The sequence below is a fragment of the Somniosus microcephalus genome, unplaced genomic scaffold (genome assembly GCF_052327205.1).
Source record: "Somniosus microcephalus isolate GS21.2 unplaced genomic scaffold, FLI_Smic_1.0 unresolved_chr1, whole genome shotgun sequence".
Lineage (NCBI taxonomy): Eukaryota > Metazoa > Chordata > Chondrichthyes > Squaliformes > Somniosidae > Somniosus > Somniosus microcephalus.
Genome location: NW_028225179.1, coordinates 61,821,915 through 61,835,392, shown reverse-complemented (window position 1 = coordinate 61,835,392; position 13,478 = coordinate 61,821,915). Strand labels below are relative to the sequence as shown.

Genomic DNA, 13,478 nt, shown 5'->3' with positions numbered 1-13,478 from the left:
GGTACTGGTCTGGACTATATGCATTCCGAATACACTTTGTGGTGGATTTTGAAGTACGTCTGGGAGCAATCCCACCAACCTCGACGGCAGCCAGTTGAGAGAGAGGAAGGAATCCAAATGATTGTGATGGGAGAGCCGAATTAATGATTATGTATCTATGTATTCCTGCAGGAAAAACAGGATCTACTAGCAACAAATAGTTAGGTTGGCGATATAGCCTTTGGGACGTTGTTAACATAGAGTAATAAGATGAAAATGCTTATATGTATCAGTGTAGTTGCGGTGTGCGTGATGGACATTACTCCGCTCGAATACAAGTGCCTCCCCTGGCGACGGAATTCCATAAGACTGTGTAACCAAGACACAGTTCGATGTTCAGCTTCTAACGATGAAAGCCGAGAGGATCGGAGGCTGGAACGAGAAACCGAGAGTACAACCTGGTTGGTCAGAGGTCTGAGGACTCAATTGACTGGCAGGAGTGATTGGACTGTCCTATGCGGGGACACTCCTTGCCCCATTAACTTGCGGTGCTCAGCAGCCCGGGAATATCGAAAGGGGAGATCGTTATGGAAAAGAGAGTTACACGTAAATACGTTCATATATATGTCTTATGTCTACGCAAAAAATATGAATCTAAGTTCGTGGTGTTGGGTGTGCTCACGTGCCAATACATAGTAATGGGGGAATTCCCTTGCGACCGGTCCCCTTTAATGAATCAGAGATGGCCGAGTGGTTAATTCGCCAAAACGATACCGATGGGACCCTTGAAGAGCAAGGGTTTAAACAGAGGTTAGAAGCAAGGGACTGGAGAAGTGCAGGTTACAGCCTCACCGCTTTCAAGTGATGGTAGGAGCCTAAATATAATCGGGCTCAACAACCCCCATTCCTGGTCCTCACCAACACCTCGGGAACCGGAAGGCCCCGAGGATCGGTATGTTTAGAACAAAATAAAAAAGGAGGACGGGGTGGGATGGAGCCACTGTGAACAGCGATATCCTTTACAGACGGTTAACAGTAGTAACCAAGGTGACCTGATGACCTTTGGACCCCGAACAAAACCAGTGGGGGTCCCTGGGAGGGCAAGGTCACCAAGGTGAACAACGTATGGACAAACTATACGGCATACAACGGCATGTATTTTATTTGTGGGCATAAAGCTTACCCCTGGCTGCCCCAAGACTGGACAGGCTCGTGCTATCAGGGATATATGGTGCCCTATATACATCACCTTGACAGCCTCAGGGGACACCCTGGAATTGGGACAAAATCCCGAGGCAAAAGGGAAATAACGGAAGCCGAAAGGTTCGGAGCTATAATGTTCCCTATGTATGGGATAAAACTAGTGGCGGACATATTGGAACAAGTTGGAAACGATACGGCGGAAGCCCTGGTAGAGATGAGCACAGAAATGGTGGCCATGCGAACGGTAACTCTCCAGAATAGAATGGCCCTTGACTATCTACTGGCTAACGAGGGCGGGAAATGCGCAATGATCGGCGCTGAGTGTTGCACTTATATCCCGGGCAGTTCAGAAAATATAACTAATCTGGCTGAGCACATACAAAAGGAGGTGAAGAAATTGCACAAAACCCCAGGGGAAGGCTGGTGGAGTTGGCTATTTGGAGGATCTTGAGGTTCATATCTGACGAATGGACTTATAATTGTTATTATAGTTGCAGTATTATTTTGTGTTATGATGATGGTTTTGAATGCATGTTGTCGGGCAGCTGTGTCCCGAATAGTGCCGGTTGCTACAGTTGATATCAATATTGAGCCAGAAACCGAACGGTTAATGCGGGATAATGAACTGACAGAAGTAGGTACATACATGTAAAGCTCTTCGATCATTTGCACAGACTGCCACGCCCAGCACAACAAGATAGAGGGGAAAGACGAACTTAGGTACTAAGTTTAAGCCATCAGCATAGGAGTAATCCCGGGGATGGTAAAACTGGAAAAGAAGTTGGTATCCCTAGCCAAAGTCTAAATTTGGTGCGGGACCAACAGGAGGGATTGAAGTGGTTAAAATGAACCCTCTCCGAATTCAGACAGCCGAGGTGACCACTAATTAAGTGATGCCAGCAAAATTTAAATCAGAACAAAGGAGTGGGATCATGTGAAAATGAACAAGAACTAAAAGAAACCAGGTTGAGATAAGAAATATCACAATAAAAATTGACTTACGTAAAAAGGCAAAACTAAACAAAGGACAGACTAAAAAGTGCTATGTGAAAAACAAAGATAAGACAGTACAGTTTGAATAAGTGCCACTCACTAGCCTTGCACAAAAGACAGTGTGAGAAGCTTTGAAAAACCAAGATAAGACGCAGTTGTGGGACAAGACAGAATATGTGCATTTTGCGTAAGCGATAAGGAATATGCTGCTTTAGCTAAAAATTGTAGACACCGCAGAATATAGGGGTCATGGGAATTTGACCTGTAACTAACCTTTACTAATACTGAAAAGAATAAATAAGCCATATGTGATCAGGTGATTATTGTAATACAATGTGATTGGATGAAAATAGAATAAAAAGCTGTACCAACCAAGAGAGAACGAAAAGGGTGTCACTAGACCGCGGGGTCTATGACCTTCTCCCAGAACGTTCTGTTATTAAACTGTGTACTTTTACTTTAAGACAGACTCGAGTGAATTTATTTTTCACCAACACTGTGGGAAAATCTTGTTCACTCTCTCGACTTTCCCCTCATTCTCTCTCACTTATTCTATTTGCAGTATGTACTGGAGCTGACACTGAGACACACACGGGCTATACAGTGCCAGACGGGAGTGAAGCGTTCCCTTTTACCCGCTGTGTGCTGTACATGTACAGGAGCTGATACTGAGACACATGGTCTGTACAGTACCAGACGGGCATAAAAAATTCCTTTAACACACTGCACTTTACTTGTACAGGAGCTGAAACTGAGACACACACGGGCCATACAGTACCAGACGGGTGTGAATAATTCCTTTACCTGCTGTGTACTGTACATGTACAGGAGCTGACACAGACACACATCTGCTGTGCAGTACCAGACGGGTGTGAATTGTTCCCTTTTATCTGCTGTTTGCTGTACATATACAGGAGCTGATACTGAGACGCACATGGGCCATATAGTACCAGATAGGAGTGAATTGTTCATTTTACAAGCTGTGTACTGTATATCACAGAGTCATAGAGTCCATTGGCACAGAAGGAGGCCATTCGGCCCATCGAGTCCATGCCGACTTGCTGTAGAGCAATCCAGTCAGTCCAATTGCCCCACTCTATCCATGCAAATTTATTTCCCTCAAGTGCCTATCAAATCTCCCATTGAAAACATTGAGTGTCTCCGCTTCCACCACGTTCGTCGGCAGTGAATTCCAGTTCATCATCACTCACTGTGTAAAAAGATTTTTCCTCACATTCCCCCCGTATCAAAACCTTAAATCTGTGTCCCCCTTGTCCTCGTAACATCAACCAGTGGGAACAGCCTTTCCCCGTCTAGCCTTTCCAAACCAGTCATAACCTTGTACACCTCTATCAAATCACCCCTCATCCTCCTTTGCTCCAATGAAAACAAATCCAGATTCTCCAACCTGCCCTTGTAGCTAAGATCCCCCATCCCTGGAACCATTCTGGTAAATCTCCTCTGCACCCTCTCAAGGGCCTTCGCATCCTTCCTAAAGTCTGGTGACCAGCACTGCACGCAATACTCCAGTTGTGGCCTAACCAGCGCTTTATAAAAGTTCAGCATTACTTCGCTATTTTTGTACTCAATACCTTTATTTATGAAGCCCAAGACCCCATATGCTTTGTTAACCACTCTCTCAATATGTCCTGCCACTTCAGGGACTTCTGCACATTAACTCTCATGTCCCTCTGTCCCTGAATATTCTTTAAAACTGTGCCATTGAGTCTATATTGCCTCTCCCTGTTCCTTCTGCCAAAATGCATCACCTCACACTTCTCTGTATTAAATTCCATCTGCCACTTGTCTGCCCGTTCTTTTCACCTTTCTATTTCCTGTTGCAGTCGATTGGCATCATCATCACCGTTTGCCGCACCCCCAAGATTGGTGTCATCGGCAAATTTAGAAATTCTACTTGGTATTCCAATATCCAGGTCATTTTTATATATATGAAAAAAGCAGTGGCCCCAGCACTGAGCCTCCATTTTGTTAACCAGCCTTCTGTGTGGTACTTTGTCAATCGGCTTCCGAAAATCCATGTAGACAACATCCATTGCATTCCCTTCATCAATACTCTCTGTTACTTCATCAAAAAATTCAATTAGATTAGTCAAAAATGATCTGCCTTTTACAAATGCATGTTGGCTCTCCTTAATTAGCTTAAACCTCTCAAAGTGCCCGTTAATTTTTTCCTTTATTGTTGTTTCTAAAACTTTACCCAACGCTGCTGTTAAACTGACCTACCTGTAGTTACTAGGATTGTCCTTACACCCTTTCTTGAACAATGGTGTCACATTTGCCGCTTTCTAATCCTCGGGCACCTCCCCCGCATCTAGGGAAGATTGGAAAATTATGGCAAGCCCTTCCGTTATCTTCTTCCCCCAATTCCCTTCACAACCTGGGATGCAAGTCATCTGGACCAGGCGACTTGTCCACTCTAAGCATACCCAGCCTTTCTAGTACATCCTGCCTGTCAATTTTCACCCCTTCCTTTGCTTCTACCTTTTTACACTTCTACCGATATTTTGTCAGCATCCACCTCCTCAGTAAACACCGATACAAAGTACTCATTGAGTATTCTAGCCTTGCCCTGCGCCTCTAAGCATAAATCACCTGCTTTGTCTGTAATAGGCCCCACCCCACCTCTTACTACCCGCTTACTGTTTACATGCTGGTAGAAGATTTTTGGGTTCCCTTTTACGTTAAACGCCATTCTACTCTCATATTCTCTTTGCCAATCTTATTTTCATCTTCACTTCCCCTCTCAACATATTGTATTTGGTCTGAAGATACTGAAGGAAAGAGACAGAAAGAAACAGACACAGTGAGGTGTAGAAAAAATAGAGATGGAGATAGAGAGACAATGGGAGAGAGACAGATAAAGAGATGGAGAGAAAGAGAGACAAGATGGAGGAACAGAAGGAGAGTGATAGAGAGAGAGAGAAAGAGACAAACAAGAGGAAGAGAAACAAAGAGACACAGACAGAAAGAGAAACACATTGGGCAAAGAAAGAGACAAACAGAGAGAGAGACATAGAAAAACAGAAAAAGAGAGAGAGGAAGAGAAAGATGAGTGACAGGGTCAGAGGAGGAGAGATAAATAGAGACAGCGAATAAAAACAGAATGCAGGCAATACTCAGCAGATCAGGCAGCATCTGTGGAGAGAGAAACAGAGTTCCCGTTTCAGGTTGATGACATTTCATCAGAGCTGAAAAAATGTTAGAGGTGTAATAATTTTTAAGCAAATAGAGAGGCAGGGAAAGGGGGTCCAGAGGCAGGGAAAGGTGGGGGGGTCCAGGAGGAAAGAACAAAAGGGAAGGTCTGTGATAGTGTGGAAGACCGGAGAGATTAAATGACAAAAGGGATGATGGTGCAAGGCAGAAGGTGATGGTAGTGGGACAAGTAAAGAAACAAAGATGGGTCGAGAGGAGGTGTAAATGGCAACAGCAGACGCATTAACAACAGCTGCTGTCTGAAAAAATGGGGGCAGAGGTTATGATCAGAAATTGTTGAACTCGATGCTGAGTCCAGATGGCTGTAAAATGCCTAATCAAAAGATAAGGTGCTGTTCTTTGAGCTTACATTGAGCTTCATTGGAACAGAGTACGAGGCCGAGGATGGAGAGGTCAGAATGGAAGTGGAGCAGACAATTAAACTGACAGGTAACTGGAAGCTCGGCATCACGCTTGCGGACTGAATGGAGGTGTTCCGCAAAGCAGTCACCCAATCAGCGTTTGCTCTCCCCAATGTAGAGGAGACCGCATCCTGAGCAGCGAATGCAGTATACTAAATTGAAAGAAGTACAAGTAGATCACTGTTTCAACTGAAAGAGTGGGAATAAATGGGTCATTTTTGGGTTGGCAGGCTATAACTACTGGGGTGCTGCAAGGATCAGTGCTTGGGCCTCAACTATTTACAATCTATATCAATGACTTAGATGAGGGGACCAAGTATAATGTATCCAAGTTTGCTGATGACACTAAGCCACGTGGGAAAGGAAGCTGTGAGGAGGACACAAGGAGGCTGCAAAGGGATGTAGGCAGGTTAAGTGAGTGGGCAAGAAGGTGGCAGATGGAGTATAATGTAGAAAAATGTGAAGATATTCACTTTGGTAGGAAAAATAGAAAAGCAGAATATTTTTGAAATCGTAAGAGACTTGGAAATGATGTTTTCAGAGGAACCTGTGTGTCCATCTGCAGGAATCACAGAAAGTTGATATGCAGGTACAGCAATTTGGAAAGCAAATGGTATGTTAGCCTTTCTATCAAATAGATTAGAGTACAACAGTAATGAATTCTTATACAATTATATCGAGCCTTGGTAAGGCCACACCTGGTGTACTTTGTAGTTTTGTTCTCCTTACCTAAGGATGCATATACTTGCCTTAGAGGGAGTGGAACGTAGGTTCACTAGACTGGTTCCTGGGATGGTGGGGATTGTCCTATGAGGAGAGATTGAGCAGACTAGGCCTACGTTCTCTAGCGTTTAGAAGAATGAGAGGTGATCTCATTGAATCATAGAAAATTCTTAAGCAGCTTGACAGGGTAGATGCAGGGTGGTTGTATCCCCTGGCTGGCGACTTTAGATCTCGGGGGTCACTGTCTCAGAATAAAGGGTCAGCCATTTAGGACTGAGATGAGAAATGTTTTCACACAAAGGGTTGTGAATGTTTGGAATTCTCTACCCCGGGGGACTGTGGAGGTTCAGTCGTTGAGTATATTCCAGGCAGAGATCAATAGACTTTTGGTCTCTGAGGGAATCATGGGATATGGGGATAGTGCGGGAAGGTGGAGTTGAGGTAGAAGATCAGCCATGACCTTATTGAATGGCGGGTCAGGCTCGAAGGGCCAAGTGGCCTACTCCTGCACCTATTTCTGATTTTTTTAAATGTAGGATGGGAAGACTGAGTTCAGCAGTTATAGGATCCAGGCAGAGAACAAGGAGCAGATGGGGAGACTGATGTGGATTTCAGCATAGTGATGATGTCGGGGGAGGGAGCTTAACAACAGCAGAATCCAACCCTGCAGTCACTTGTTAAGTCACTGATGTTTCTGCAGGTGGGATGATGGAGTGAATCTCTTCCCACACACGGAGCAGGTGAACGGACTCTCCCCAGTGTGAGCTCGCTGGTGTTTCTGCAGGTGGGATGATGGAGCGAATCCCTTCCCACACACGGAGCAGGTGAACGGCCTGTCCCCAGTGTGAGTGCGCCGATGCATTTCCAGCTCAGATGGGTAATTGAATCACTTCCCACTGTCTCCACATTTCCACGGTTTCTCCATGGAACAGGTGTCTCCAGGATGGATGATCGGTTTATGCCTCGTTCACACACAGAACAAGTGTACGGTTTCTCCCCGCTGTGAACGGTGCGATGATTTTCAGGCTGTGTGTGTACACGGCCATCCTGTGGGGTCGGTGCCCTCCCTGCTAACGGTGCCAGGTTACTGACGTCACACAGCCGCCGTTGCTGGGCTGCTGACGTCACAAAGCCCGCGTTGCCGGGTTACGTGATGTCGCTGCCGCTGAGGTGGTTAAACGGCTGCGGGATTCAAATCCGGAGCAGCGCGACCCCGCCTCCGACTGCGAAAATGGGTGGGGCGTGGGTCGCTGCGCCGGGCCCCGATTGGTGGCTGCGCTGTCAATCAGCTGTCTTCAGCCAATAGCAGGGGCAGATAACACTGATGCTGAGCGGGTTCTGAGGCCGCACTGCGCATGTCCCGGGTTCCCGGATGAAGGCGGTTATTGAAGGAAAACAAAATGGCAGAAAATGAGGCGGTGAATCCGAGAGAGCGAAGGCGGTATGGATTGGCCGGAGGATCGTCACCGCCTGGACCCGCGGCCTCGGGGGCTGAGCTGCTGCGGTCGCAGTCGGGGAGGGGATAAGTGGGGCTGAGAGTGAGCCGGACCCTCATCCTCCCTAATATGCGGGGCCCAGACTCGGCCCCCAGACTCCAGCTGGGACTGAAGCAGAGTTTGATCCAGGCTCAGCACAGCGGCCGGCCTCTTGTCCTCTCCCCCTGCCCGCCCCGGGAGTGTTTGATGGGACAGTTCTACACTGTACAGTGTACCCTCTCCCTGCCTCTGTCTCTCTCTCTCTCACTCCCCCTGTCTCTCTCTCCCCCCTCTGTCTCTGTAATTGAAGCAGATTGGTTATTTCGTAAAATTATCTGAAATTTTAGTGCATTTGACAAGCGATTCTTGCTGATCTGCGTGTATTTCCATATAGGACACAGGTGGTTCGGGGGAGCAGAGCTCTGTCATGTTGAAATAATGCTAAACAGGTTATAAGAACATAAGAAGTAGGAGCAGGAGTAGGGCATACGGCCCCTTGGGCCTGCTCTGCCATTCAATAGGATCATGGCTGATCCGAACCTAGACTCACGTCCACTTCCCTGCCCGCTCCCCGTAACCCCTAATTCCCTTATCAGCTAGGAAACTATCTCCGTTATAAATTCATTTAATGTCGCAGCTTCCACAGCGCTCTGAGGTAGCAAATTCCATAGATTTACTACCCTCTGAGTGAAGAAGTTTCTCCTCATCTCAGTTTTGAAAGGGCAGCCCCTTATTCTAAGATTATGCCCCCTAGTTCTAGTCTCACCCATCAGTGGAAACACCCTCACCGCATCCACCCGATCAAGCCCCCTCACAATCTTATATGTTTTGATAAGATCGCCTCTCATCTCTCATTCTTCTGAATTCCAATGAGTAGAGGCCCAACCTACTCAACCTTTCCTCATAAGTCAACCCCCTCATCTCCGGAATCAACCGAGTGAACCTTCTCTGAACTGCCTCGAGAGCAAGTATATCTTTTCTTAAATATGGAAACCAAAACTGTACGCAGTATTCCAGGTGTGGCCTCACCAGTGCACTGTATAACTGAAGCAAGACTTCCCTGCTTTTATACTCCATCCCCCTTGCAATTAAAGTCAAGATTCCATTGGCCTTCCTGATCAGCTGCTTTACCTGCATACTAACCTTATGTTTTTCATGCAGCAGGACCCCCAGATCCCTTTGTACTGTAGCACTTTGCAGTTTCTCTCCATTTAGATAATAACTTGCTCTTTGATTTTTTCTGCCAAAGTATAACCTCACACTTTCCAACATTATATTCCATCTGCCAAATTTCTGCCCACTCACTTAGCCTGTCTATGTCCTTTTGCAGGTTTTTTATGTCCTCCTCACTCAGTGCTTTCCCTCCCATCTTTGTATCGTCGGCAAACTTGGATATGTTGCACTTGGTCCCTTCCTCCAAATTGTTAATATAGATTGTAACGAGTTGGGGTCCCAGCACTGACCCCTGCAGAACACCACTAGTTACTGATTGCCAACACGAGAATGAACCATTTATCCCAACTCTCTGTTTTCTGTTAGATAGCCAATCTTCCACCCATGCCAGTAAATTACCCACAATCCCGTGATTTTTTATCTTGTGCAGTAATCTTTTGTGTGGCACCTTGTCGAATGCCTTTTGGAAGTCCAAATACACCACATCCACTGGTTCCCCTTTATCCACCCTGTTTGTTACGTCCTCAAAGAATTCGAGCAAATTTGTCAAACATGACTTCCCCTTCATAAAACCATGCTGACTCTGTCCGATTAAATTATGCTTATCCAAATGTCCTGTTACTGCTTCCTTAATAATGGACTCCAACATTTTACCAACCACAGATGTTAGACTAACTGGTGGATAGTTTCCAGCCTCCACTCTTTTTAAATAAGGGTGTTACATTAGCAGTTTTCCAATCTGGTGGGACCTTTCCTGAATCCAGGGAGTTTTGGAAAATTACCACCATGCATCCGCAATCCCTACCGCTACTTCTCTCAAGACCCTAGGATGTAAGCCATCAGGTCCAGGGGATTTATCCGCCTTTAGTCCCATTATCTTACCGAGTACCACCTCCTTAGTGATTTTAATCGTGTTTAGCTCCTCCCTCCCCCCTATAGCCCCCTGTTTGTCCAGTGTTGGGATATTTTTAGTGTCCTCTACTGTAAAGATTGATACAAAATATTTGTTCAGCGTTTTTGCCATCTCTATGTTTCCCACCACTAATTTACCGGTCTCGTCCTCTAAGGGACCAACATTCACTTTAGCCACACTTATTTCTTTTTATATAACTGTAAAAACTCTTGCTATCTGGTTTTATATTTTTTGCTAGTTTACTTTCATAATCTATCTTCCCTTTCTTAATTAATCTTTTAGTTATTCTTTGCTGGCTTTTAAATGCTTCCCAATCTTCTATCCTCCCACTAGATTTGGCTACTTTATATGCCCTTGTTTTCAGTTGGATACATCCTTTTTTACTTTACTTAGCCACGGATGGCTGTCTTTTCTTTTACGCCCCTTTTTCCTCAGTGGAATATATTTTTCTTGATAGTTGTGAAATATCTCCTTGAATGTACACCACTGCTCATGTGCCGTCTTACACCGTAATCTATTTTCCCTGTCCACTTTAGTCAACTCTGCTCTCATACCTTCATAATGTAGTCCTCTTTATTTAAGCTCAGTATGCTGGTTTGAGATCTGTAATGTATGTGCCTTTAAGAGCCCCAGGTGCACTGTAATGCCGGTAATGGCCACTCGGGCTATATAAGCCTGAATATTGTGTTGTATCAGTTAGTTCCCCTCCAGACTTTGTTTAGTAAACACCTATGAAACCAACTCCTGTCTTCAGTGTCTCTATCAACACACAGACACAACAGTGGTGACGAATTGGAAACGGACTTACCTGCAATTCGGCAGCACCTCAAGGACATCGATTCCTCTGGCGTCCAAAGTTGAAGAAAAATCAAGAAAAAGAAAAAGCTGTGGTTTCACCAGCTAGCCAAGCTGGTGGCAGGTACTGCAATAATCCTTCCTGGGCGTCGGGCTGGGGCTCCAGCGGCTGGCTCTATAGCTAGGCCAAGCAGCGAAAGCGGAGGCAACCAGTAACAGACGGGGAGGGAGCACTCGGGAGAAGGCCGACGCTGCAAGCAGGTCGGCGTTCAGACCTAGAGAGAGAGTCCAGCAGGAACGAGTCTCCAACTGTAAATAAATAAATAAAAAGAACGGAAAACGTGGGAAACAGCGTTGTCATCGGCAGCAGCGGCGGGGAAGCACGGGAAGCGCCATATCTTTTCTGCAGAAAAGAAAGAAAAGTGCGGGAAGCGCCATTTTATTTCTAGGATGCCTAAGTCTGGCAATATTGATGCTTTTGATAATGAAATAGAGGATTGGACCACATATGTGGAAAGAGTGGAGGTATATTGCACCACAAATGGAATAGAAGATGAAAAAAAAGCTTCAGTTACAAGCTTTTGAGCATGTAACTAGTAAAATAGATAAGGGAGAACCAGTGGATATGGTATATTTGGACTTTCAGAAGGCTTTCGATAAGGTCCCGCATAAGAGATAAGCATGTAAAGTTAAGGCAGCATGGTGGCATAGTGGTTAGCACTGTTGCCTCACAGCGCCAGGGATCTGGGTTCGAATCCGGCCTCGGGTGACTGTCTGTGTGGAGTTTGCACATTTTCCCCGTGTTTGCGGGTGCTCCGGTTTCCTCCCACAGTCCAAAGATGTGCGGGTTAGGATGATTGGCTATGATAAATTGACCCTTAGTGTTCGGGGGATTAAATACGTGGGGTTACGGGGATAGGGTGGGATATGTGTTGGTGTAGGGGTTACAGGGATCGGGTGGGATATGTGTCGGTGCAGGCTCGATGGGCCGAAATGGCCTCTATCTGCACTGTGGGGTTTCTGTGTTCTGTGTACTGCTAAATCTAATGGGCGCAAAGACATACGGGCTGTTACGAAATTTAATCACTCCAGCCAAACCAAAGGACAAGAATTTTAAAGAAATTGTTGATACCCTACAGGAGCACTTAAATCCAACACCGCTGCTGATAGCGGAACGATTCAAATTCTTCAAGAGAAATCAACACAAGAATGAAAGTAACGTTGATTACCTCACCGAATTAAGAAAGCTGTCAAAACACTGCCAATTTGGGGCAGGACTAGCAGATTATCTTCGAGACAAAAGTGTCTGCGGTCTCTTAAGTGAAGGAACACAGAAAAGGCTGCTTTCTGAAAAAGATTTAACACTGGACAAGGCTTTCAGTATGGCTGTATCATACGAAGCAGCCGCAAGAGGAGCTGCAGAGATACAACAACAGGCACAGGACTTCGGCACCCATGAAATGACACAGGGTTTCGAGAGATGTTATCGCTGCGGCAGATCCACCCATGACCAGAGGGACTGCTGGTTCAAAGACAAAGCATGCAGGCAATGCGGAAAGATTGGACACATTGCACGGGTATGCCGATCTGGACAAAAAAAATCCACAGACAGGAAAAAAAAAATCAATAAAGAAAAGTACAGAAAGGTACACATGATGACGGACAGTAGCTCCGAAGACCAGAAGAGCGATAGCGACTCCGAAAACAAGAGACTAAGCTGTCTCAAATTACATAATATAATTGCCAAAGATGATTACCAGATCATTTGGGTTACCCTCACGATAGCAGGGTCCCCAGTTAAAATGGAGCTAGATACAGGATCAGCTCTGACCGTCATAAATCGACGGGATTACGAGCGGCTATTTCTGCATATACCTTTAAAAGACACATCCATTATCTTGAAAACATATACGGGGCAGAAAGTATACCCCAAAGGAAAAATAAGGGTGCCTGTTGAATACAACGGCAAGGAAATACAAAAGTTGTATTTATACATTCTACAAGGTGGTGGTCCACCGCTGTTGGGACATGAATGGATCAGGAAAATACGTTTAGACTGGCACTCCATTTAGGCACTGACGGTAACCAGTAAGAAAAAAAACGATGATGACGTCATACCTGAACGATTAAAAGACATCTTGGCCAACGCCAAAGAAGTGTTTCAAGAGAAACTAGGAACCTTGAAAGGCATCACCGCCTCAATAAAAGTGGAAGATGCAGCAATTCCCAAGTTTTTTAAGGCAAGGCCGGTGCCATACGCAATTCGTCCAGCAGTCGAGGCAGAGCTGGAGAATGTGGAAAAGGCAGGCATATTATCCAAAATAGATTGGAGCGAGTGGGCAACACCCATCGTTCCAGTCATGAAGAAAGCATTGAATAATGATAAATCTGAAGAACAGAGAAAAATTCGCATCTGTGGAGACTTCAAGGTGACTGTAAACCCGGTCCTTCACACGGTACAGTATCCTCTTCCGAGGATAGAAGATATTTTCGCCTCACTATCCAGAGGGAAACGTTTCACCAAAATTGACTTGGCACAGGCATATCTACAGATGGAGGTTGAAGAGGCCTCTAAAAAATATCTCACGA

General features: G+C 45.5%; 2 long non-coding RNA genes across 2 annotated transcripts in view; both read left to right on the top strand.

Annotated features, from left to right (window-relative positions):
- LOC147095422 (uncharacterized) overlaps positions 1-2,638 on the top strand; it is a 32,715-nt gene extending 30,077 nt beyond the window's left edge. Inside the window, exon 3 of the long non-coding RNA XR_015074797.1 lies at positions 172-2,638. This is a non-coding gene — a long non-coding RNA (uncharacterized LOC147095422). The remainder of the gene's footprint in view (positions 1-171) is intronic.
- A 5,237-nt stretch (positions 2,639-7,875) lies between these two features.
- LOC147095421 (uncharacterized) overlaps positions 7,876-13,478 on the top strand; it is a 41,251-nt gene continuing 35,648 nt past the window's right edge. The window contains exon 1 of the long non-coding RNA XR_015074798.1: positions 7,876-7,974. This is a non-coding gene — a long non-coding RNA (uncharacterized LOC147095421). The remainder of the gene's footprint in view (positions 7,975-13,478) is intronic.